At 34.4% G+C, this 25,364-nt stretch overlaps 1 non-coding gene across 1 annotated transcript; it reads left to right on the forward strand.

Annotated features, from left to right (window-relative positions):
• The first annotated feature begins 1,088 nt into the window (after positions 1-1,088).
• On the forward strand, positions 1,089-1,192 carry LOC122127418. Its single transcript, XR_006151147.1, has one exon. It is a non-coding gene; the product is annotated as a U6 spliceosomal RNA (small nuclear RNA).
• The last annotated feature ends 24,172 nt before the right edge of the window (positions 1,193-25,364 follow it).

Consider the following 25,364-nt stretch of genomic DNA (forward strand, 5'->3'; position numbering starts at 1 on the left):
GAAATTTAAGATCAACACATATAAATAAAAATATATAAGTATATATAATATAAGAAATTATTTTCCATTGTTTTGTTGTGGTTAGGGTATCAAAGGCAACTCCGTTTTAAAGTATTGTTCCATTATCTCTACCTCAGTTTTTGGTAGAGTTAGATCTAAAGCTTTACCATTTCGAGACTTACAGCCTAGAGGCAAGAGGAAACACTGTGATTAAAACATTACCAATTTAAGGCCTAATATCGAGGACTTGTCCAGGAGCTATGAAAATATTTGTTGATAGAAAGTCAATAGTGTAAGTTCCTGCCTGGTTGGATTGTAGACAGGCTAGGACATTAGGTAATCATGCATATGAACAATATTTTCACCTTCTTGGCTTTAGCTACTTTTGAAATGTTTGGTATAATAAACAAAGGTATTTTAATAAAATACTTTGAATATCTGCCTTTAGCTACCAACTCATGGACAAGGTCTAAGCGTCCACTGTAGGCTTCCCCAGGAAGAGGGGTATACTCATCCTCATGCCTATTTTTAGAAAATACCTTCTATTCTGAATAATTCATTCTCAACTATTCATGTCTCTATGATCCCTTGTAACTAAGATTAGTTTTGTTCCAGTAAGACAATCTATGCTGTCACGGTAAGATATTCTGGTTGGTCTCTTCCTACATGGAAGAAGGGTAAAGGGTCAGGAAGACATTAGTGCCATTGAGACCTCATTTTGGAAATTTTAAGCTGCAGAAGTTTCGAAGTAGCTTTTAAGAAGGCTTACTTTGAATCCATTAGCTCCACAAAGCTAACTCAGTTGATAAGTAAGTACTTGAAAAGCCATCACCTTTGGACTTAGCTATAAAGGCTTCAAAATATGATCAAATTTAAAATGAAAAAGACAAAATAGTCATTGACAGAAAAATTGCAAATGTGAGCAATCCACCATACAATATAAGTTTTTTTCCACTATAAACAGAAATTTAGAGAAATAAGATCAATACCATTTTTAGGAACAATAAGGGTTCATTGTTACAAATAGGCAACCAAGGATATATGCCTGTATAAAGATTGCATCATTAACTACTTAAATTTAGAGGATACTACAGGCTTCAGCAGCAGTTCTACGCAAATGACAACAATACCAAGATTAACATGGCACTTGCACAAGGATGTTATAAAAATTTGTGAAGTATTCCATATTTTTCATTTTTCAGATGCAAGAAATGAAAAACAGTTATTAAAAGGTTGATTACAAAAATACAAGTGTAACAGCATATATAATTCATAGAATTAAAGGTTAGGTTGACATCAGTGTTTAAATCTTCACCTTAGAAAGGCCTTTACATAGCATAACCCTTACCCAACTTGAAATTAGATAACATTGTCATCTTATCCCAAAGAAATAAAATACTATAAGGACCTAGGGAAAAAAAGGAATCTTAAACTTTTTCTATAAGGAATGCAATTTGAATGGACACATTTATTAATTAACCTATATATTATAAAACAATGTAGAATTCAAAATATATCTAGGAGAGAAGGAAATGGATTATGGACATTATACAAACATAGATATACTTTTTTCAGACAAGCACCAGGAATAACTTAAGTTTCTATACTATTCATTTCCACAGATAAGTTAAAATTATTTCTGATTTAAAAAAATCACAAACTCTGCAAAAAACATTATAGATGTATACAAACAACTCTTGAATACATTTTGACATCAATGTCAGGCAATTCACTTGGAAGAATAACATGGAATCCATGATTTTTTAAAGTAAGATATTGCTGTTGCTTTGCATTGTGAAAATATTTTGTAAGGACATGAATGATGAAAGTTTTGAAATTTAAGAAACTTAACCAAACCATTACGACTTTTGGAGGGACACAAAGGATGAACTGGAATTTTTGAAATTTAAAGAACTTAACCAAACCATTACGATTTAGGAGAACAATTTGTAAAGCCTTTCACAACTTCAAAGAGGTAGTGATACATACTTATCCTTTTGGCAATATCAAATGCAGTTTCTTCCAAGTTGTTCTTCAGACCTGGTTTGATATAATGGTTCAACAGAAGTAGATACAGCATATCTTTGCTATTTCTATTCCCAGCAGCAAGATGCAAGGTAGTCAAGAGGACTTTAGTTTGGGCATTTGTATCTGCATCATGATGAAGTAAGAAAGAAACCACTCTGGTATTATTCCACATATAAGCACTGTGCAGGGGTGTCCAGCTATTCACAGTTATTACATGAATATCTGCCTTGAGCTACCAACTCATGGACAATATCTAAGTGTCCACTGTAGGCTTCTCGATGAAGAGGGGTATACTCATCCTCATCCCTAGTATTTATATGAGTGGCCTTTTTGGAAAGTAGTCTCCGCACTGTAGTAAGCCGATTAATTTTGGCATCCCAAAGAAGAAAGTTACTTGGATCCTTCTCCATTTTTTTCTCGTAATTGATACATTTCTCATTTTTCATATTGTTCCTTGTCTTCATCAGAATTGCCTAACCAGAGACTTTGAGTACCAGTGGGAATGAGGTGTCAATGAATTTCCCGTATAGTTCACGTTGGTTGAACTTGTTGGAAAAATCCGGTGAATTTTCGGTATGTTTTTTCACCGTGATTTATTTTCTCTTTTTCCATTTTTACTATTCTAAATTATTCTACCAGGAGAGTAGGGATTGATAGAGATCAGAGAAAGATTTTCCTCCGTATTCAAAGGTACAGACTGAAAATGAGGACCAGTGGTATCTTCATGAGCAGCTTATTCTAGGAATGAGAAAATAGGAAACAATACCTTCTATGTAAATGATTTGGGAAATACCATGATATAGTGTAAGAGTACTCACTATTCAACATAAGACCTTTCTAATAGATCCATAATTTATTGGTACTCAAATTAGAAAAAAAATGTATAATGCAGTAGTAAAATAGAAGTCCTTTGCATAACTACTTAAATTCCTTGTTTTTTTTTAAAGACACTTGTTTTCATCTAAAAAAGTAGGCCTGTTTATTGTCTTTAGGTGATTTTGATGATTGAAGATGCTTAATGAGAAGTCAAAATGTATTAGTAATCCTTTGCTATCAATTAAATTTCACTTTTCTTCTTGGAGAATATAATGATCAAAGCAATAGTTCAGAATCAGCAAGCAATAGTTCAGAATCATGCTTCCAGCACAAGTGGATCACCAGTAAGTAATACTCGATACCATTTTCCAAAAAGGTTTATCACAGATACAATCAGCCTGCCTCTCTAGTTGCTTTCCTAGCCTGGACCTATTCCTTCATTGTACAGGAAAAGTGTGATTCCACTGATTTCAGTCAGATCTGTTACTAGAATTTTAAAGGATTTAGATGTTTTTTTAAATTAGTTGTGGGGCCTGAACTCTGGGCCAGGGCACTGTCCTTGAGCTCTTCAAATCAAGGCAAGTGCTCTACCACTTGAGCCACAGCACCACTTCCAGATTTTTCTGTTTATGTGGTGCTGATTTGGGAAATGGCAGGGCAGAAAGTGAAATGATACAACCGAAAATATAAAAGCAAAACAAAGTAGGATAATTATGGAGCAATTATATTATCTATGAGAAACATGAAAGAGAGAGAGGAAGAAAGATACAGATGTGCAATGACCTATCTAGCCACAAAATCCATGCTTCTGATCAATTTACAGAACAATTTTTTTAAAGAGATGGAAATAGAATTCATTTATTTACCTTAAATTAGTAAACACATTTTTAGTAGCCTACGTAAAGAGACATACCTTTGACCAAATTACAGACAAGAATTTTAATCCTTTATCTGGGAAGGTGGCTCATGGTATAGTGCTTGCCTTGCAGCTTACTAAAGTGCGGAGACTACTTTCCAAAAAGGCCATTCATATGAATACTAGGGATGAGGATGAGTATATCCCTCTTCATAGAGAAACCTAGAGTGGACATTTAGACATTGTCCATGAGTTGGTAGTCAAGGTAGATATTCATGCAATAACTGTGAATGGCTGGACACCCTCACAGTGCTTCTATGTGGAACATATTGCAACAGCGCGTGTGCACACACACACACACACACACACATACACACATATACACACACATCATCAGATTTCTTCTTAAGTATTTTTTGTGCATGTCCTTAAGAAGAAATTTACATTACTAACTTGAATTTCTGACAGGACAATATCATCACTGTACATCTTGCTTCTATGCTCTCAGTTTTAAATTACTATCTAAGTATGTGCATTAGATTAGTATAGGAAATAGTAGGATCCACACTGGTGGCTCATTTCTTTAATCCTAGCTAATCAGAAAGACGAAATCTGATGATTGTGGTTTGAAATCAGACCAAGAAAAAAAGTCTATTAGATTTTGATTTGAAAGTAACCTGCAAAAGCTAGAAATGGATCTGTGGTACAAGCAGTAAAATGCTAGCCTTGAGAAAACTAAAACAAAAAAAATAAAAATTCTGGGACAGAGACAGGTCCTGAGTTCAAGCTCTAGTATTAGCAACAAACTAATGAATGAATGAATTTATTAATTAACTAAAAATAAATTAAGTGGTCACATGTGGAGTGGAAGGTAAAATGTAACAACCATGGTGACTGGCTTATGTATTATTTTGTAATAAGGCAAATTATCATTTGTCCTAAACACTAACATTTTATTTGAACTTTTTTGTACAATAAACCCTGAATTTGGCATGCGTGTATATTTGTGTGTGCATGTGCACACCTGTGTGTATGTGTATATGTGTGCTTTGTGCTGTTGCAATGTTGCTTGCCAATGTGGACAGGGTGAGGCTTAAAAGAGTTGTTGTTATGTTTTTATTTATCAGTGTTCCATTCTGTCATTTCAGTGGAACCACCCTTCTGTACATTTTATTTTTCAAATGATAAAAATATCATTATCAAAGCATTTACACCATTAAGTTAGATAAAAGAGATCACTTTCAGCTCTTAGTATTTGTTAGGTAAGAAGATACACATATAATTAGGTAGTAAGTTATTGCTGTAAGATGACTGTCAGTACAAAATATGTATTTGACCTCTTAAATTGGTTATACTTTTAAGATATACTCATGGAGTGATTTTGAGTGACTTGACCAAACAGGTATTACTTTCTGGTTATTCCTGTGAAACACAAGGTGGATAAACTCTACGCATTTCTGTTGAAAATAACGTTTTTGGTAAGATCGTATCTATTCACACTAATATAATAAACCCCGTATTTTTTAGATTTGAATATCCCATCATACTGACTGAAAATCAATATTGTGGATATGCTTGTTAGATTTACATTTCAAAAATAAAGAAACAAAAAGAATGTGTCAAGTGGCGCTGTAGCTCAAGTGGTAGGGCACTTGCCTTGAGCTGAAGAGCCCAGGGACAACGCCCACGCCTACAGTTCAAGCCCCACGCCCGACAAAAAAAAAAGCATGTGTCATCTCCAGACTGTGGATGCATTTGAAGTTGTTTTGTACATACAAAGATTTCTTCATTAATAGTTCTTTTGTTGGAGTAATTATCACAAATTTAACAAATAAGGCTTTTTGAATATCTTTTCGAATATAAATAACATCTCAGAGCGAGTCTTACAATTTCTGAAAACCCTTTGAATATTTTAATATTATTTCAGTTCATTGACTATAGAGCTAAAGACATTTCTGCAATAAACATTGTTAAAATCTGAAAAAGTAAGTGGGTATATAGGCTTTTTATGCATCATTTTATGGAAAGCCAGTTTTTATGAAACTAAAAGAAATAGAATAAAAGAATGTAAGTGAATTGGGGAAGCTAATTATTAGTATAACTTTGTTTTCTATTAGCATAGTCCTTTGAATGTAGCTGATGCAGTTAAATTATGTCCTTTGTGTCACTGTGCTTCAGTTATTTTTAAAATCTTTGTAGATATAATAGTGAATTTGTAGTATAAATAAAGGTCTTTGAAAATGATTTGGATTAATCTTGTGTTTTGTGTCCTACTCCCAAGAAAATGAGTTATTTTCAAGTATTAATAGTTTATGACTGAATCTTCAGTATCATATGAAATTTTGAAAAAATGTAGTAGTATTGATGTCTTTTTTTGGGGGGGGTGGGTCTGGTAGTGGGGCCTGAACTCTGGGCCTGGGCGCTTTCCCTCAGCTCTTCAGCTCAAGGGAAAAGCTCTACAACTTAAGCCACAGCACCATTTGCAGCTTTTTTCTTTTTGCTTATGTAGTGCTGAGGAATTGAACCTCATGCATGCAAGGCAAGCGCTCTGTCACTGAGCCCCTTCCCAGCCCTTTATGTCTTTTTAAACCAATTGTATTCACAAGTTGGAGAATCTTTAATTCATGCTTAGGTCTTGGAATCTATGATTTTTAACCTCTTGTTCCTAACATTAATGATAGGTCAGACGGCATTTTTGGGTATATGAAAGGTAAAATATTTTTCTGAGGTCAAAATTGATTTTTATCAGTCTGGCTTTAATGGCATTTTAAAGTAGTACCTTTCGCTCAAAATATTGGGTATAAAAAGCAATCAAAACACTTCTAATGGTAAACAACTTAAGTGAGCTACAATGTGGAAATGATTGGTCCATAAGACCTGCAGTCTGTTTCCATCAGGAATTGGGGAGGTCATTCTTTCAGTAAGACTTTGTTAAACAGGGATAGGGTCCCCAGGCAGTGCAGTGTTGAGTGAAGGGATACAATATGATTTCTACTATTTTGAGCTAGAAATCAAGAATGTTATACTTTAGCAGTTCCTTTCACCAGGGAGATATGCATTGATTATGAATTTTGAGTTTTCATATTACCATTACCTATTTTCTTTTTTTGGGGGGGGGGGTCCGGTCGTGGGGCATGAACTCTGGGCCTGGGTGCTGTCCCTCAGCTCTTCAGCTCAAGGCTAGCGCTCTACCACTTGAGCCACAGCGCCACTTCCGGCTTTTTTCTTTTTGCTTATGTGGTGCTGGGGAATCGAACCCAGGGCCTCAGGCATGCAAGGCAAGCGCTCTACCACTGAGCCACCTTCCCAGCCCGCGTTACCTATTTTCTAACAAAGATAAAGTGAAATATTATGAGTGTACACAATAATTCTGAGAATTTCTCCTAGAAATTGTAGACTAAGTGCTGGTATTTTAGTCATAAAATAGAATGAGGTTAATTGATACAGTGGGAGATGTATCTCAGGATAACACTTACCATGTGTGCAATGTTGTACTAGTAATTCCAACTCTGAAGACTTCAGTATCATCATCTGAGAATTAATAATGTAAATAGTTCCACTTTATGGAATTATTGTGAGGATTAAATTAGATACCATGGTTAAAGAACGTGGAAAAACAATCAATTAGCATTTGGCACATTCTACCTGTTATTTTATCATTTGATGAATTCTAACATTTTTACCGTGATTCTATATACTGTCTCTTAATGATGTGCAATGTAATGTATTGATATTCATTGCATTGATCACTTTTCTGTCACTATTAGGAAAATACCTGCAAAGAAAATTTCTTTTTTTTCTTTTTGTGTCTGGTCGTGGGCCTGAACTCTGGGCCTGGATGCTGTCTCTCAGCTCTTTAGCTCAAGGCTAGCGCTCTACCACTTGAGCCACAGCGGGACTTCTGGCTTTTTTTTCTGCTTATGTGGGGCTGAGGAATCTAACCCAGGGCCTCATACATGCAAGGCAAGCGCTCCAACACTGAGATACCTTCCCAGCCCTGCAAAGAAAATTTCTCAGGAGGAAACTATTATATTGACTCATGGTTTAAGAGAACGCAGTTTAAGATGTCTCCATTGTTTTTAAGTATATTTTTTATTATCTTAACTAGTTGTACAAGGAATTTCCATCCAATAAATCATTTTTTAAGTATAATGGATCTTTATATAACTTTTCCCTACCCTTCCAAACCTCACCCCACCTTCATTTTTACTAATTTCATACTATCTGCATTGAATATACTGTCTTCACTCTCTTCCTGCATAACTCTCTTTATTCCTTCCCTTTGATTTCCCCTCATATCTTCCAAGTGATAATTTCCTGGTATTCATTTTGTTGGATTAAAAGTTCGATTTTATAAAAAACTACACCTTTTAAATACTCCTCTACAAATAGCATGCTTTGGTTAATATTGTTTTATAAACTTGTATAAAGTTCTAGCTTCCAAATATGAGACAGAACATGGGTCCTTTGTGTATCTGGTTCTGACTTAGTTTACTTAACATATTTTTAGATCTATCTATTTCTTTGCAAATAATGTAACAATCTTCATAATTGATAGGTGCAATCCACTTGTGTATATATTACACACTTTCTCCAACCATCCCTCTGCCAAAGGGCATCTGGGCTGTTCCCATAACTTGGCTATGGTGAATAGTGCAGTAGTGAATATGGTTGTGGAAGTGTTTTTACTGTAACCTTTTGGAGGAATTCATCACTATCTTTCTGGGAGCAATCCTCTAACCTGTTTTCCAGAATAAGCACATCCTTCCCTTCATCTCCATCAAAAAGTATTGCAAATCCTCAAAAACACACTACCCCATACAGGTCTCAATAAGCTAAAACCACACTGTGCCCATATTCTTTCAATACATTTTTCATAATTGTACATATAATTTAGTGAGAACCTTCTATGTACTTTCCTAATGTGGGAATGAGGGATATCACAACAGAGTAAAAGATATATGCAATTAAAATAGTTATTATCATATTTAAAATCTTGTTAAGCTCTAACTCATAGCCTCACTTACTATTATTTTAATCTTTATTTGATTATCTCCTAAATTATGACAGGTGAGTTAAATACAAAGGCAAAAAGTGTGGTTTGATTTTGACACTCATGTGTGAGGATGCACAATATGGGCAAATAGATGGATTGGAATTAATAGCAATTATCCATTCTGGTAAAGTAGAGATAATTTCCCCAAACTGATTCTCACAATTCATATTCCATTCAACAAAAAGAAACCTGTAACAATTCCTTTTGTTTTGCACTTTATTAACTTTTGTATCCATTTTATTTTATAATGAAGGATGATTTCATAAATCTACTGTAGATACAAAAATATGTTAAAATATTTCTCTCTGAATCCATTGATACATACATACACATATATATTACACAGGTTACAATGCTAATTTATATGCTTCACATATGCTAGACCAATGTTTGACCACTGAGCTATACTGTCTAGTTATAATCCAAATAATGTTTTAAATCATGACTTTTAAACTTTCATTCCTAGTATGCTTTTTCAAAATTATATGTGATAAAATGGGATCCATAGTCTATCCACCCTAGCAAATTTATTGTTATTTTGAATATTTCCACTGCCTTTCCACTTTCAAAGTCTTGTGTTTGTTATTGATAAAGATTTTACTTTGCTTCTTTTCTCTCTTCATTCTTTTGCCCTTTAGAGATTACCTGTTCTTTCTTTTATGTCTTTGGAAATTATTATATTCCTATTACAATTTCTTTACATTGTAACAGGTATATACAATGCTTTATTTTCTATTTTATTTTTTCCCATTTTGGCTGACTTTTAGTTCAAACTATTAGATAGGCTAAAAAGAAACTTGACTCAGGACACTTTATTTTTCTCCTTCTCTTCTCTGAAGCCTTTCTGTTTTTTGAAACACAGGAGCAATGACATATAGCTCCTATGTGGTCCATCATTCTTTCCACTCTCATTCTCCTCTGTTGTACAGCTCAAGTTGTTATCATTCAACTTTATTATGCTACAGCGTTATCTAAATCTTAACTCATTCCTAAATTAATTTTAGTTGTTTCAAGTATTCTCTAAAGACATATCTATATATACTCTATGTATAATATCTGAGGTCTTGTGTTTTCACAAGGTACAAAATATGAGTGACTATCAAATATCTAGATATCTCTGCAGAATATTGGTTCATCTGCTCAATAAAATCGTATGTAAATTCAAGGAATACAAGTCAGTCAGAACAACCTTGTAAAATGGTATAGCTTAAGCCTTCATACTAGCTTTGACTCTTATTTCCATGTTTAGTAGTGAAGGAAACATAATTCTACAATAAGAGCAGACACATAGAAGAATGTAACAGATTTGTCAAAAATAAATTCTTACTTTTATGGTGAATAGATTTTGAAAAGTATCCCATGTCTTTATGAAATAAAAATAGAATCTTTAATGGGTGTATTGGCACTATTTTCTCTGGAGATTTAAAGAATGATCGTAGACTACTAGTTCAATCATTTTTTTGTTTTGTTTAATTTTTTGTTACTCATGGGGCTTAACGTCTGGGCTTAGGCATTGTCCGTGTGCTCTTCATCTCAACTCCAGAGCCCTACCGCTTGAGCCACCGTACCACTACTGTTTTTCTAGTGGTTTACTGGAGATAAGAGTCTCATGGACTTTCCTGCCCAGGCTGGCTTTAAACCACAATACTCAGATCTCCGACTTCTGACTAGCTAGGATTACAGGTGTAAGCCACAGGCACCCTGCCTACCTCAATCCTTATATAAAAAAATTAAAATAAAAAATGATTATCAAACTAAATGTGAGATGTAAAAACCTAAAAAACATAAATGTAAAAATTCATGACATTGGACAGTAAAGGTTTCTAAAACTTTGACGTGGAAAGCATTAGTGGCTAAAGAAAAGCAAGAATAAACTGGATTATATCAAGTGATAACATTTTATAATTCAAAGGACACTATAACCGAAGTGAAAACATCCAACAGATGGAGGGAACATATTTTTTAATGCTATAATGTTAATGCTACAATGATTCTGAACCTTAAGCATTTTTATATCTTCTAATTCTATATAAAGTTTTGTCTGAATAGGATATTTCTTTAAAGAACATATGTAAATTAATACTCAAGATGAGGAGCATATGAAATAAGCTCCTCTTTAGTATCTAAGAAAAAAGAGAAAGAATACTGACTAGTATGACCCTAATATAAAAAGATGACACAAAATATAGTAATGCATTTGTGGAGAAATTGATATACTCCTCATATTGATTTTATTTGTATAATACTGCAATCATTTTAGCAAGCAAGTTTTCAAGTCTTTAAAAGGTCAAAGAGAATTGTATAGGATCCATTCATTACACTTCTATGAATGTATTTTTTTTGTTTTTAAATTTATTTATTTATTTATTTGTTCATTTATTTTTTTTGCAAACAATGTACAGAGGGGTTACAATTACATGTGCAAGATAATGAGTATATTTTTTATAAAGTATTGTAACGTCCGCTTTGTTTCCCATTCCCATCTTTTCCCATCCTCCTCCTGCCCTCCCCCACAGTCCTCCCCTCTCCCATACCCCCCACCACTCACAAACCAAAGTTGTAAAGTTCGTTTTGGACATAACGACTTGTACATCGCATTTTGGCTATGGGTCCACCTCTATCCCTATTTAAACGAATTGTTTTTCCCCTTCCCCTCCACAAATTATACCGACATGAAATACAGTGAAAGCAGTTGTTATACAATGGGGGAGGGACTTACAAATTAAAAAAGAAATGATCTTATGAATGTGTCATAAACAATCGCTTGAAAGCAAATAAAAAGCTTTCGAATACATATCTTAGGGTTCATTTCATTAACATCACCTTATCTGACTTTCTCTGCTTTACTCAAACTTTCGTTTGCATGCTGAACTCGCTAACATTGGTCAGCTCTCCCAGAATTGGAAGACAAAATTGGACTGGTTCCTGTGGATGGACAGTATAAGTGGCTTTCATCCAAGCTAGGATGCAGACCGGAGAAACCCGGGTTAGAAAGATGTGGTCTACTTGTATTTAGAGGCTTATCTCTCCTTTGGGGAAGATGTAGATCATTGAGAATTTGAGCCCTGAAAAACAATTTTGTTTTAAGGCGTCGAATTTCTTTTTTTTTTTTAAATGAAAATATTTTTTATTATACTCAGTGACTCCTTACAAGGAATAGAATATAAAATATGTTCTTTGTATATACTGCGAAAATTTCATTCATTCCCTAGGGCTTTCCCATTCAGAGATTCATAGGACAGATGATTTTGCCAGAAAATAACTTGAGTAAAAAGGCTGTGCCTCTAGCTAAGCTTCATGCCTATAATTGGTTGTAGGTCTTCATATTCAATTCACAATTAGGTTTTTTACTAACTCTATACATGCAGCTTCAAGTTAATTATCAGAAGTAAATTCAAGTCGATATATTTTGCAGTATTAGAGACTGCATTTCCAGTAATCATTCTTTTTTTTTGTTTTGTTTTTTTGTTTTTTTTTTTAATTTAATTTAATTTTATTTGTGAACATACTGTACAGAGGAGTTACAGTTACATGGGCAGGATAATCCGTACATTTCTTACCAAGCATTGCAGCCTCCTCCTTTGTTTACCCTTCACATCCCTTCCCAGCCTCCCCCCTCCCCTCCTAATCCCAATCCTTCTCCTTCCCCTCCCCCCCCCCCCCGCACCAACGTTGTAAAGCTCGTTTTGGACATGACAACTTGTACTTCTCATTGTTGCAACAGGTCCACCTGTATCCTTAAACAACTGGTTTTTCCCCATCTATGAATGTATTAAAGAGAAATAATAAACGTGTTTGGACAGAGAATTGTAGTTCATTGACAGTGCACTTGAATAGTATTTGTGTGACCCTGGAAATAATCCCCAAAAACAAACTTTGAAAAGACACACTATAGAGGATGCATGCTGGACAAATTCCTGTTACAGAATTTTATATCTATTTTAATGTCTGTTCTAATATTTATAGCATTTCTATTTGAAGAAATGCAAGTTTGTGAAAATTAGGCTTTGAAAACCTATGAAGGCACAATTCACTTCCAAAGTACTAAAATGTATACAATAAAAGGAGATAATATATTGTAAGTTAATTACATGTCAGCAAAAAACTATTGTTAAAAATTCTTCACACAAAATGCAGAATACTTAAAAAGATATTTTTGGTGTTGGCTAAAAACTCTGTAAACTAAAGCGTTTTAAACAAAATGTGATTTCTGTTTATTTTGAGGGTTTTTTTGTCTGTTTTTTTGAGTTTATACAGAGATAACTCAATCAAAAAGTCTATGTGATAACTGGAATACCTAGGAATTATGCATCACTTATAAGTAATTGATAACCTTTTCTGGAAGAAACTTTTAGCAAATAACAGAAGACACAAATCTATGCATCTGTATTTTATGAAAGCCATACATTACTTGCTTAGTCCAATTGCTTTTCTCTACTTTGCTAGGAAACCAAATTATTCTCAAGACAAGAGCCAAAAGCATTGAAAAGAAACAAAATACACAATCATCTTGATTTATTTGTGAAAATAACAAATGAAATAAAACAATTACACTTAAGGGGCTCCAATATTAGTATCAATGAAGCGGTTCCTGAATGCCAACATCTATTGAATTTTTAGAATTTTTGTGAACATATAAAAACTTAGAACAAGAAAACAAATATAGTCTTAGAGTGAGCCAGCCTTGCAATCATTTTCTTCATTGTTTTGAAATTACAAAACATTGATACTCCTTTGCATTGGAAATCATTTAAAAACATTTATCACTTATTATAATTCAAGTAACAAGCAAGAGTAATTTTATATAATCATTAAAATATCATTTTATTACTATTGTAAAATAGAATTAAAGACCAGTCCCAATATTTTTCCTACCCATCATTATTCTTAGTTCCTAATCATTACCTAAATATCTTAATCTAAATAGTCATGTCTTTAACATAGACATAAATGTTGTATACATTTTAACTTAACATTTTCCAAGGGCATGTATTCATGTTTCTAAGAAATGTTCACAGCAGTTAAAAGATGCTTTTGTAAAATTAATGTGATGCATTTTCTTGTTGTGGTTATTGTTTGCAAGGCCTGGGCATTGTCCCTAAGCCTTTTTATGCTCAAGGAAAGCATTCTACAACTTGAGGCACAGAGCTAATTTCTGTTTTTAGTGGTTAATTGGAAATAAGAATCTAAAAATTAATTTTCTGTCTGGACTAATTTCGAATATAATTCTAAGATCTCAGCACAAGAATACCTTGAATTAGGGGCTGGGAAGGTGGCTCAGTAGTAGAGCGCTTGCCTTGCATTCCTGAGGCCCTGGGTTCGATTCCTCAGCACTACACAAGCAAAAAGAAAAAAGCCGGAAGTGGTGCTGTGGCTCAAGTGGTAGAGTGCTGGCCTTGAGCTGAAGAAATGAGGGACAGCGCCCAGGCCCAGAGTTCAGGCCCCACGACCAGACCAAAAAAGAAAAGAATAGCTTGAATTATAAGCGTGAGTTACCGGCACTTGGTTTGATGAATTAAAAAATTTGATTATGTTTAATATTTTTTTCACTTAATGTATATCATTCTACACATAAATTTAGATATATGTATATATTTATGACAAATAATCTCTAAAAATGTATCTTTCTACACATAACATATATATATATATATATACATATATATATACAGAGAGAGAGACAAAGAGAGAGACCGAGAGAGAGAGAGAGAGGACAGACTCCCTCTCAAACTTTTATGCTACTATTTTGACCTTTTTCATTTCAAAGATATATAGTCTATTTTTCTAAAAGTTTCTTAGAATAAAATAACTAATATTTCAATAGAAAGTAGAGTTTATTACTTTCAAGGAAATTTTAGATATGCATTTGATATAGTAGTAACATTTACAGTATATCACTTGAAAAATTTATGTTGAAACTCTTAAATATTTGTGTGTAGTGATGGGGAGAGAGGAAGTTAATTAATATTGTTTAGGAATTTGCAATGCTTCAAAAATCTATTCCATAATTTGTTATAAGTACATAGTCAAGCTATCTGATGTGGTTTAGTTTTTTGTTTCTTTATTTGTTCAAAATTTTAATATGGATGCATTCACTGTGGTGATATTAAACTTATTAATGAAAAGACAAATAATAACAAAATCATAGACACAAAACAGACTTTCAATAATTAGCACTTCTGATGCTAATAATAATTTTGATGAAGATGATGATGATGACCACAGTGTATCATGATAACGACAATGTTTTGATTGAAAAGGAAGAAACTTTAGACATCTTTAAAGCTAGATTCCCACATTGAATTCATAGTAATAAATGACGTTGGATTACATACAATAAGAATAACAAGAGGAGAGATTCAATATCAGGAAATACAGTCACATAAACAAGTAGAGACAGTAAAATTCCTAATGTTATTCCTGCATACTCCTGTATACTCACTTTTCTTGGTAGTATTTTTTTTTGTTTTTCTGGGTTTTTTTGGTCGGTTGTGGTGCTTGAACTCTAGGCCTAGGCGCTGTCCCTCAGCTTTTCAGCTTAAGGTGAGCGCTCTGCCAGTTGAACTACAACACCACTTCCAGTTTTCTGGTAGTTTATTGGAGATAGGAGTGTCACGGTCTTTCCTGCCCAGCTTGGCTTTGAATAGTGATCCTCAGATCTCAAGCTCCTGAGTAGCTAGGATTAAACGTGTGTGAAGAGCTAAAGTAACTCCATTTTAATATGAAGCCCCTTAAGCTCTCCTGCCCTCAGAGTAACCCCCAAAGAGAGCTGTGCTGCCAAAGAGAAAAATAGTTCTCAGAAAAACCCCAGGTTGCCGCAAACCCTGCCCACCCTTAAGGAACAGAACAGTTGCCCAGGTGTTCCAGCAGAAAAAGGGAAGTGTGATCAGGGAGGACTTAAACCCCCTAACTTGTGAACTTACTTGTGTGGAAACCCCCTGAACTTGTGAACTTGGTTGTGTGGAAACCCCCTACACTTGTTTGTTTGATACTATAAAAGCTGTGCTAATTTTGAATTTTGAGCTTGGGGCCTCTTAGCATCACTGGTTACCAAGTGCGCAGAAGACCAAGCTCGAGCTTGCAATAAACGACTCGTTGATGTTTGCATTGATCATAGTCTCTGGTGGTCTGAGAGGGGAGGCATGCGAAATCTGGGCACTTCACTGTGAGCCAGCAGCACCTGGCTTGGTGGTATTGTTTTTTAATAAATCATATAATTTATTTCCACATTTTGATGGACTAAGATATAGTTTTCAACTTATGGTGATTAGTTCAAATAACATTCTCATATAGATACTATTCAAAAACCAATGATATGTTAAGACTATGATCTTCAATACAGCTGTGAACACATGACACAATTTACATAATAGCACTTACATGTTGTCTTAAAAGGACACAGGCCGTAGAGCCAGGAGGTAAAATTTATTTTTATTTCTGCATGAAACAATTTGTAACTTTATACCAACAAACTGAATTTGACTCTTTCCTTATTTGTAAGCTAAGGTGGAAAATGTAAGGACTCTTCACTTTTCCTTTTTCCTGGTCTACAAGTCAACAGTATTTCTGGTAAATTACATTCATTTACAGATGAGAAATGTAAGGCCAACAGTCAATGTAGTGAGTAAATAATGATACTAGAATTTGTGTCTGAGCTCTTCACTCTGTGTGCTTACAAGGAGAGTAATTTAGTGATGGAGAGGACCAATATGAAAAGACTATGGGGAAAAAGCATACTTTCGAAATGGTTGTTTTAGGACTAGGTGACCAGTGATGAGTATTTGAAATAGGCTAGTGTTAGGGGCATAAAAAGGAGTACATAGAAATCATATTAGTGACAGAAACTGAGAACATCCTGATCATTCATCTTATCTAGTGGGCGAGAGTAGAAGGATAAGAAGAAATCTGAAGTGCTTCCACTTCTCTGGCTGGCAACTGTGTTAGTGATATTCTTGTGATAACGACTACAGGTGAAAAAGATGGATTTAGAGGTAAAAATTCTCTGATAGTTCTAAAATTTATGTTAAAAAGATGCAAAGATATGTCTGTTTAGATATCATCAATATATCCACGACCATTAATGTGAAAAAGAATAATAAAATTGGGAGAATTATTGGAGGGAAGAGGAAAAGGAAAGTTCTGACACAAATGTGAGCAATGTGCGCACCAGTGTGGACAAGATTGGAAGAAAGGGATAAATAAGGGGAAAAAAAGTAATAAACACAGATTTACAGAAGTAAAGGAAGGAAAGAATTTTCAGGAAGATATTGTAGGAAATATATTATCTGGATTTGAAAACTAAAGGGACATAGACAAGCAAGTTCAATAAGAACAGTGTTTTGGTGAAAGTCATATTAGTAAAATTTTGAGATATGAATGTGAAGCCATAAAATTGTGGATTCATGAATTCAACAGATCCTGTTGATTTTAAATGTTGGGACAAAATGCTTTTATCCTAACCTTAGAAGAATTATACAGATATAACTGTCATGAACTTTACTTAGAGGTATTCTGTGAATATTTTTGAAGATTTGTTTAGCCAAGAGACTATAGATTGAATTACAGCACAAACAAGCCTAATGTATCCTACAGTTCCGATGAGTGACCAATGAATCTATATCAGGTTGGGATTTTATTGAAATATCTTTAGATATGTTTGTATATTTTATCACCTACTCATTATAAATGTAGGATAAGTAACACTAGGTATTAGGTTGAACATAGAGCTTTTTGGATGTAACTGAAGACTCCTCAATTGATTCTTCTTTAGAATAGAAAATGCTTCAATAGGCATTGACACATCATAACTGCCACATATTCTTTTTAAGTGTAGTTCTTTTTAGGGATATCTCCATGCTGAAATAGCTCTATCAATCAACCTGCCACAAATTCTTATATGTAGGAAGTGCTCTAATAAACTTCAAGCTTTTATTGAATGGAAGAGTTCAGACATTACCCTCACCACCTGGATTAAATGCTTAAAAAGATAATATATTGTGTTTAATGCCTTTCTTTCATTTTCTCATACATATTGTGAAGTAGTGAAGCATTCTGATGTAACAATAATACAGTGGTGACTTGTATGAACACAACATCTAGTTTTCATTCAGATACTTAACTAATTAGCTCCAAATTTTGTGGATATTAATATTTCTCCTGGGAAAACTAATGATCTCCAAGGAAATGTCCCTAAGGACATTCTTTCAATTCTAATATCACTGTTTGTCTCAAAATGCTTTAAATTCTACACACTCTAATGTGGGCATAGGGTTAAATTGTGGAACTTTTCTCCTCAGAGAGTGAGTACTACCCTATTGCTTAAAATGGACAATGTACCTTCATACATAGACTGGGCGTGTGCAAAGAAGAAGTGGAAGTTGAACAATTTTCTTAGCAGTATTTACAGATAAAATGGAAATAGAGCAACTATGAACTCAAAAGGAATGTGCAAAGAAGACAAAGGCCCAAAGTAGAATGTGCCAAGAATTGCTGAAGTATAATTTATTAATGATAACTTGAGTTTCTTACTATCTCTTTTCCCACCTATGTAATATTCTCAAGCTTTTTGGGGGAAATTTCACATGAAGACTTTCTAATATTAAAAATTATCACTTGATTCTATTCTTACTCAGGACCTATTTTCTATTATTTTCTAACTTTTCTACACAATCTGAGAATTGTTTCCTATGTGTGTTTGAACATATAAGTGCCTATGTGTGTATGTGCATGTTTGTATGTATATATGTGTGCAAAAACCTCAAACTCTTATTCAGCAATATTGCTCATAACTAGTATTCCATCACTTGAGTCATTTTTCCAATGCATTTTTTGGCTGGTTAATTATACATAGTGTCTCAAAGACTGTTCTGCAGAAGCTGGATGCAAACTGAACTTCCCAGACTCCTTTATATTCTTAGGTTATATTTCTCCAGGAGTATCAACTTTTGAACTGCAAACATTTTTGTGAGTGTAAAATCTAGCTGTAGCCCAGATTTTTAAATCGAGTACATATAAAGATAGATGAACATACACATTATATATGCTGAGTGTACACTGTTAGAAATGCAATCCTAAGCAGGGTTCCAGTGGGTCATGCCTATTATCCTAGCTAATCAGGAGGCTGAGATCTGAAGATTGCATTTCAAATCCAGCATGAGTAGGCAAGTTTCTGAGGCACTTATCTCTAATTCTCCAGGAAAGTGGAAGTGGTACTGTGGCTCAAGAGGTAGACACAAGCTTTGAGCTGAAGAGTAGAGGGATAGTGCCCAGGCCGAGAGTTCAGGCCCCACTACCAACAAAAAGAAAAAGAAAAAAAGAAAAAGAAACGTGATCTTAGCCACCAGTTCATTGCTATTATAATTCCTGCTCTCTCAACATGGCCTTTTTTCCAGTTAAATCCATGCTCTTATATCTGACTTGCTTGGAACCGGAATTATTCTTCCATTCTCCTTTTTACAAATTTGAATGATTAGCAACCATGATTTAGAGCTAGTAGAAGAAAGACAGTGGCCTCATCCTTCATGTTCCACTTAGGAGTAATGCTTTCTCTATATCACTCCCATAAGTCTACATACTGGCCTTGGCTTTATTGTTTCCAAGTTGTCTTATTTGCAGAGTCTTCTATAATGTATTGAACCATTATACTTAAACACAAAACTTCTATTTCTCTTATTCCTATTATTTCACCTTCTTTTAACTTATGTACACTTGGGTAATAATGTACAACACAATCACTGACAAAAAATGTTTCTGAAAACCTTTTTCCCAGAGCACTTAGGAAATTTGAACTTAATATGCTCCAGGATAATGTTTTTTATCATGTTTTTTATTGTGAAAATGGTGGACAAAGGGGTTAGAGTTACAGAAGTAAGTTAATGAGTACATTATCTAACGAGCATTGTTACTTCCTCTTTTGTTTTTCCCCTGTCATCCCTTTTCTCCCCACCACCCCAATTCTCTCCTCCCATCCCCAAGATGTAAAGTTCGTTTTCAACATAGTGTCTTGTTCTTCTCATTTTAACAATGGGTCATACTGTATACTTCTTTCAGCATTTTATTTCCCTTCCTCTCCCCACATTAGAAAAATGTGTATGCAAGATGCAGGTCACTGACATCAAATACAGTGGAAAAAGGTTATAGCATTGAGGAAGAAAATAGAAGAGAAACAAAAAAACACATAGTACATGTTAGATACATTAAAAACAATAGTAAGAAATTAAAAAACAAGATGTTTCCCTATTTGGCGGTTCATTTCATTTAACATTGTCTTATATGGCCATATGTACATGGATAATGTTTTATAAGCCATGTAAATTCCATATTTTCTGGTCACGAAGTTGTCTCTGAAACACGTGCTACCTCATGTCCAAAGATGTCTTTGGGCTATTTCAATGAAGCCAGAAAACACTCATTTTAAGGAACTTTTACTGGAAGTAGAAACTGAATCCAGGAAAGAAATTGACCACAAAGAAATGACAAAGTTCACGTTAATTTGTGCTCTCGTTTTTACTGTACAAGAAAATAATCCAAGGCTTGAAGGAAACTCTGTCCCTGACTTTTTTTTAGTGTGCTCTTTACTCATAAAACTTTTCTGTAAACTTCTACTTGAGAATATTACAAAAGGAAAAAAATATGCCATTTGAAGGCCAGCATAGAAAGAAAGAAATAACATTGTTTTACAGTGTTCTACTTCAAAGACACAAAGACATGGAGTTTTAAAATGTCTTATGCATGGATATTTAACTTCTGAGATGATTCTCTAGTTGCAAAAGTCTGCTGTCCATTCCTTTATTCTGGTCCTGAGTTCGACATAGCAATAAGGATTACAAAAAGCAGGATCCAGTAAGTATGATCAGCAAAAGGAGCCTCTTTTCAAACCAGTGTTTTAAAGATGGTCCGAAAGAAATATATGAGATTTTTTGTTTGCTTGTTTGTTTATTTAGTTTGTGCCGCTTCTGGGGCTTGAACTCAGAGGCTGGACCCTGTCCCTGAACATGTGTCTTTCCTGCCCACATGCCCCCAAAGCTAGTACACTACTGCTTGAGCCAAAACTCCACTTCTGGATTTTTGGTGTTTAATTAGAGATAAGAATTTGACAGATGCTCCTGCCTGGGTTGACTTTGAACTGAGATAGTAAGAAAGCTAAGTGACATCAACTGTATGGACTTCTCTTTTGAACCAAGACATATTAGGTGAAGTTTATTATAAAGGTAAAATTTCAAAATTTTTAAAAGAAGAGAATATGTCCAGCAAAGAAGCCATAACATAAATAACTCAGCAAAAGTAGGTACACTGAATCATGTTGGAAATTTTTTTTCTGCTTGTGAAGATTACTATTGACTTCGTCATTCCTTTTGGGGAAAATTAAAGTCATATTTGTCCTTTTTCTGTTGGTATTGGGGCTTGAACTCTGATCTTGGGCACTGTCCCTCACCTCTTCAGATCAAGTTGAGTGCTCTCCCAGTTTAGTTACAGCATCACTTCCGGGTTTCAGGTGTCTAATTGAAGATAAATGTCTCATGGACTTTCCTGACCAGGCTAGGTTCGAAATACAATCGTCTGGTCTCAACCTCCTGAGTAGCTAAGATTACAGGTGGGAACCACCAGCACCTGGCTCATATTTGCATTTATGTGCACTTAATGACACTGTACACAAATAATGGAAATTTGAATCAAATGATGACATTGCAGCTTTTCAGAAAATTTGAGGTAGCAATAAATATGTCATCCTTTTCCATGTTGTTACATTAATGACTCATGTGCTATTGGACTTTTACTTTAGCATCCTCTGATGTCTGCATAGGTGGATTTAGTATAAATAATAGTTAATAGAGAAATAGAGAAAAACTGAGATTTTTAGAAAACAAAGGAGATCAGATATGAAAGAACAACATAGAATGAGATACAACTTATCACACAGAGATTAAGATCTAAACTAAGTGACTTAGAATGCTAAAGGCAATGAGGAATAAGCCTAGTTGATAAATAGTACTTCAATAATCAAATATGGTTACCTAGAAGAGTTTCTGGTATAATTTAGTAATTATTATTATTTATTTCTTCCTTCTGGATTTATTCCTTCACTTCTATCACAACTATTAATTAGCTGGTGCCTTTTTGGTGCCACAACTGACCAAAAAGATTTCCAAATCTCACTTAGACTACTCTTCTCATTGTGATTGGCAATGACCACTCAAAAGCCTGACATCTTTGAATTTCCAGGATTAATTTTCACCTGATATCTAAGCACATTCCTGACTTTAATTGTCATGACTTACTAACAAAATGTTCTATTTTTCCTCAAAACAATCTTCTAATATAGGTAAAGTACATGAATTAAGAACTATTGTTAGGTCATAGTTGGAAGGAACAATTGTATATTCCAAGTGTAGGTTCTTTATTTCACATTTACTAGCTAAATGAATTTTTTGCCAGTCCTGGGGCTTGAACTCAGGGCCAGGGAATTCTTCCCGAGATTTTTTTTTGCTTAAGGCTAGCACTCTACCACTTGAGGCACAGCACAAATTCTTTTCCTGTTTATGTGGTACTGAGTAATTGAACCCAGGGTTTTATGCATGTTAAGCAATCACTGTACCATGAAGCCACATTCCCAGAACCCTAAATGACTTTCTTAACATGGCATTAATTTTTCATTCCATTACTAGGTATTATAATTTAGGCTAGGTGGTAGAAATGGAAATGGAAAACAATACTAAGTCCTGTAAGGCTGACATTCCTATCACATCACTAAGGAAGTACAATGCTAAGTTCTGCAGGACTCATAGGGCTGTTGCATGTGACATTATTATGTAAAAAACCATGAACAGTCATCTCTGATATCCATAACATTCTGCTTCCACTTTCAAGTTCAAGAGCCAAAAATCTAAGCCTTTTTATTTATTGGGTTGTTTCCTAGGAAGGAAGAAAGAGGATGTGGAAGGTGATGTTGGAAAAATATTCATATTGGCTCCCAGTGCACATTTTTTGCATTTTTAAAAAGTGCTACTGATGAACTCCCACATCTGCTTGACTATGCTGCCTGTACAAGATGCGGATAAATGAAGACACTTATTCTGGTGGATAGTCACATATATTAGCAAAATCCAGTTCTGGAAAATTTACTAGTATAAAGTATTGTATATAAAATCATTTCATGTCCTAGTAGAAAAAGATGTAATATTGAAATTATTTCTCCAGATTTCTTTGAGATTTTATGCTGTCTCAGTATTAAAATGTTCTCTAATTCCAGTAATATACAAGCATTAAAGACATGATTTGAAGATCTCAGTAGTTTTAGAAACAAAAGTACATGCAGAGACATGTGATGGCAAGTATGACTGATTGTATTATAGTTGTCTTCTTTTTCCTCTTCATCTCAAGTGTTGCATATATTGACATATTAGTCTGTCCTGCATCAGTTTCCTGTAGGTGAGATTTACCTCTACTCTGCAATGTCAAGATGGGTCATGTGACCTACTTCAGCTTACAAAAGTGAACCAGAAGTGGTCAAAGGCTATTTCTAGGGGAAGATGCTTATCCCATTGTCTGTGCAGTTCAAAGGGACATGATTAAGTAAGAACCATCAGAAAGATGTAAAGATGCTACATTAGAAGATAAAGGAAAAGACAACAATCTAGATTCTGAAGTTTCTGGAAAGCGGAACAGGAAGTAAATGCCTTTTCCACTAGAATCATCTGAAAAATATTTTAGCTCTGTAGGTGGCTCAATTTTAATCTAGTGAGACTTCTTTTAAATTTCTGTCTTTAAGAACTGTAAAATGATAAATACAGATTGATTCAAGCCAATTAACTTGTAGAAATATTTTACATCAGATTTGGTTAATAAACTAACTCAGCTACAGCCATTTCCTGATTCAGCTACAAAAATACCACATGTTCTAGTTTCTGAGAATAAGAAAAATTTGCCACCAGCTTTGTACACATGAATGATGTGCATACTACTAAGGACCTTGCATTAATGAAGTCTTGAAATTCTGAATAATATTTAAATAAGAAGCTCCCTATCTCCATTTTCACATTTGGGGATCACTAAGTACCAAAGTTATGTAGAAGGTTAGGGTAAGAATGTAGAAATGAAATCTGTCTCCTAATATTATAAACATAGTTTATGTTATTTTGATTTACAGTTTTTAAGGTAATAAAAAAAAATGGTAAAACGGAAACCGTCACCCAATTTTCTATCGTTCCTAACTTTCCAACAGAAATTAGAGAATCAAGTAAAGATACAGCAATCCCAGGACAGTATAGGATGTTATAGGATCACTAGATGGTGAAGAAGAAGTTAACAAAAATGTGTCCCATGGAACAGTGGGAAACAAAATCTACATCTAAAGATTGTGATATTGCTAGAAAATAGTTTCTACTATGCTAATTCTTTGATAATTGAACATAGAGAAATGACAAAGTTCAAGTTAATTTTTGCTCTCGTTTTTACTGTACATGAAAAGAATCTAAGGCTTGAAGGAAACTCTGTCCCTGAATTTTTCAAGTGTGTTCTTCAATTATATAAAACTTGTCTGTAAACTTCTAGTTGAGAGCATTACAAAAGGAAACAATATGCCATTTGAAGGCCAGCATAGATGAAAAGGAAATAACGTTGTTTTATTTTTTTCTTTTCTTTTTTATTTTTATTGTGAGAATACCGTATAGAGGATTTACAATTACATGAGCAAGATAGTGAGTATATTTCTTATCAAGCATTGTTGCCTCCTCTTTGTTTCCCCTTCCCATCCCTTCCTATACTCCCTCCCCTCACCCCCACACCAAAGTTGTAAAGTTCGTTTTTCCACATAACGCCTTGTACATCTCATTGTTGCAATGGGTCCACCTGTATCCCTAGTTAAACGATTTATTTCTGCCCTTCCCCTCCACAAGTTATACCAATATCAAATACAGTGAAAGAAGTGGTTATACTGTGGTGGAGGAACATACAAAGCAACAAAGAAATCATCTTAGAAATATGTTAGAAACAATTGCATGAAAGGAAAAAAAAACATTTGAATACTTATCTTGGGGTTCATTCCCCTCACATCAAGAAAATGTGGTATATGTACACAATGGAAGTCTATGCCTCCATCAGAAAGAATGGCATTTGTTAGGAAATGGAAAGTATTGGAAGAAATTATGTTAAGTGAAGTAAGCCAGGCCCAAAGAAACATAGGTCCCATGGTTTCCCATATTTGCAACAACTAGTATATGTCTGAGTCAAGCAGAAAAGGTCAGATAAGGTGATGTTAGGGGAATAACATTGTTTTAAAAGTGTTTTTCAGCAAAGAAACAAAGACATGGTGCTTTAAAAGTGCCTTCTTCATAGATATTTCACTCCTGACATGATTCTTTTGTTGCAGGAGTCAGTTATCTATTCCTTTAATCTGCTCCTGAGTTCTCCATAGCTACAAGGATTGCAAAAAGCAGATACAGTGAGTATGATCAGCAAAAGGAGCCTCTTTTAAAACCAGTGCTTTAAGGATGGTCCCAAAGAAATATATGTGGGTTTTTTATTGTTTGCTTTTTTGTTTGTTTAGTTTGTGCTGGTTCTGGGGCTTGATTTCAGAGGCTGGACCCTGTCCCTGAACAGTCTTTCCTACCC

This window comes from Dipodomys spectabilis, unplaced genomic scaffold, assembly GCF_019054845.1.
Source record: "Dipodomys spectabilis isolate Male_0828 unplaced genomic scaffold, ASM1905484v1 ptg000300l, whole genome shotgun sequence".
NCBI classification, from domain to species: Eukaryota; Metazoa; Chordata; class Mammalia; order Rodentia; family Heteromyidae; genus Dipodomys; species Dipodomys spectabilis.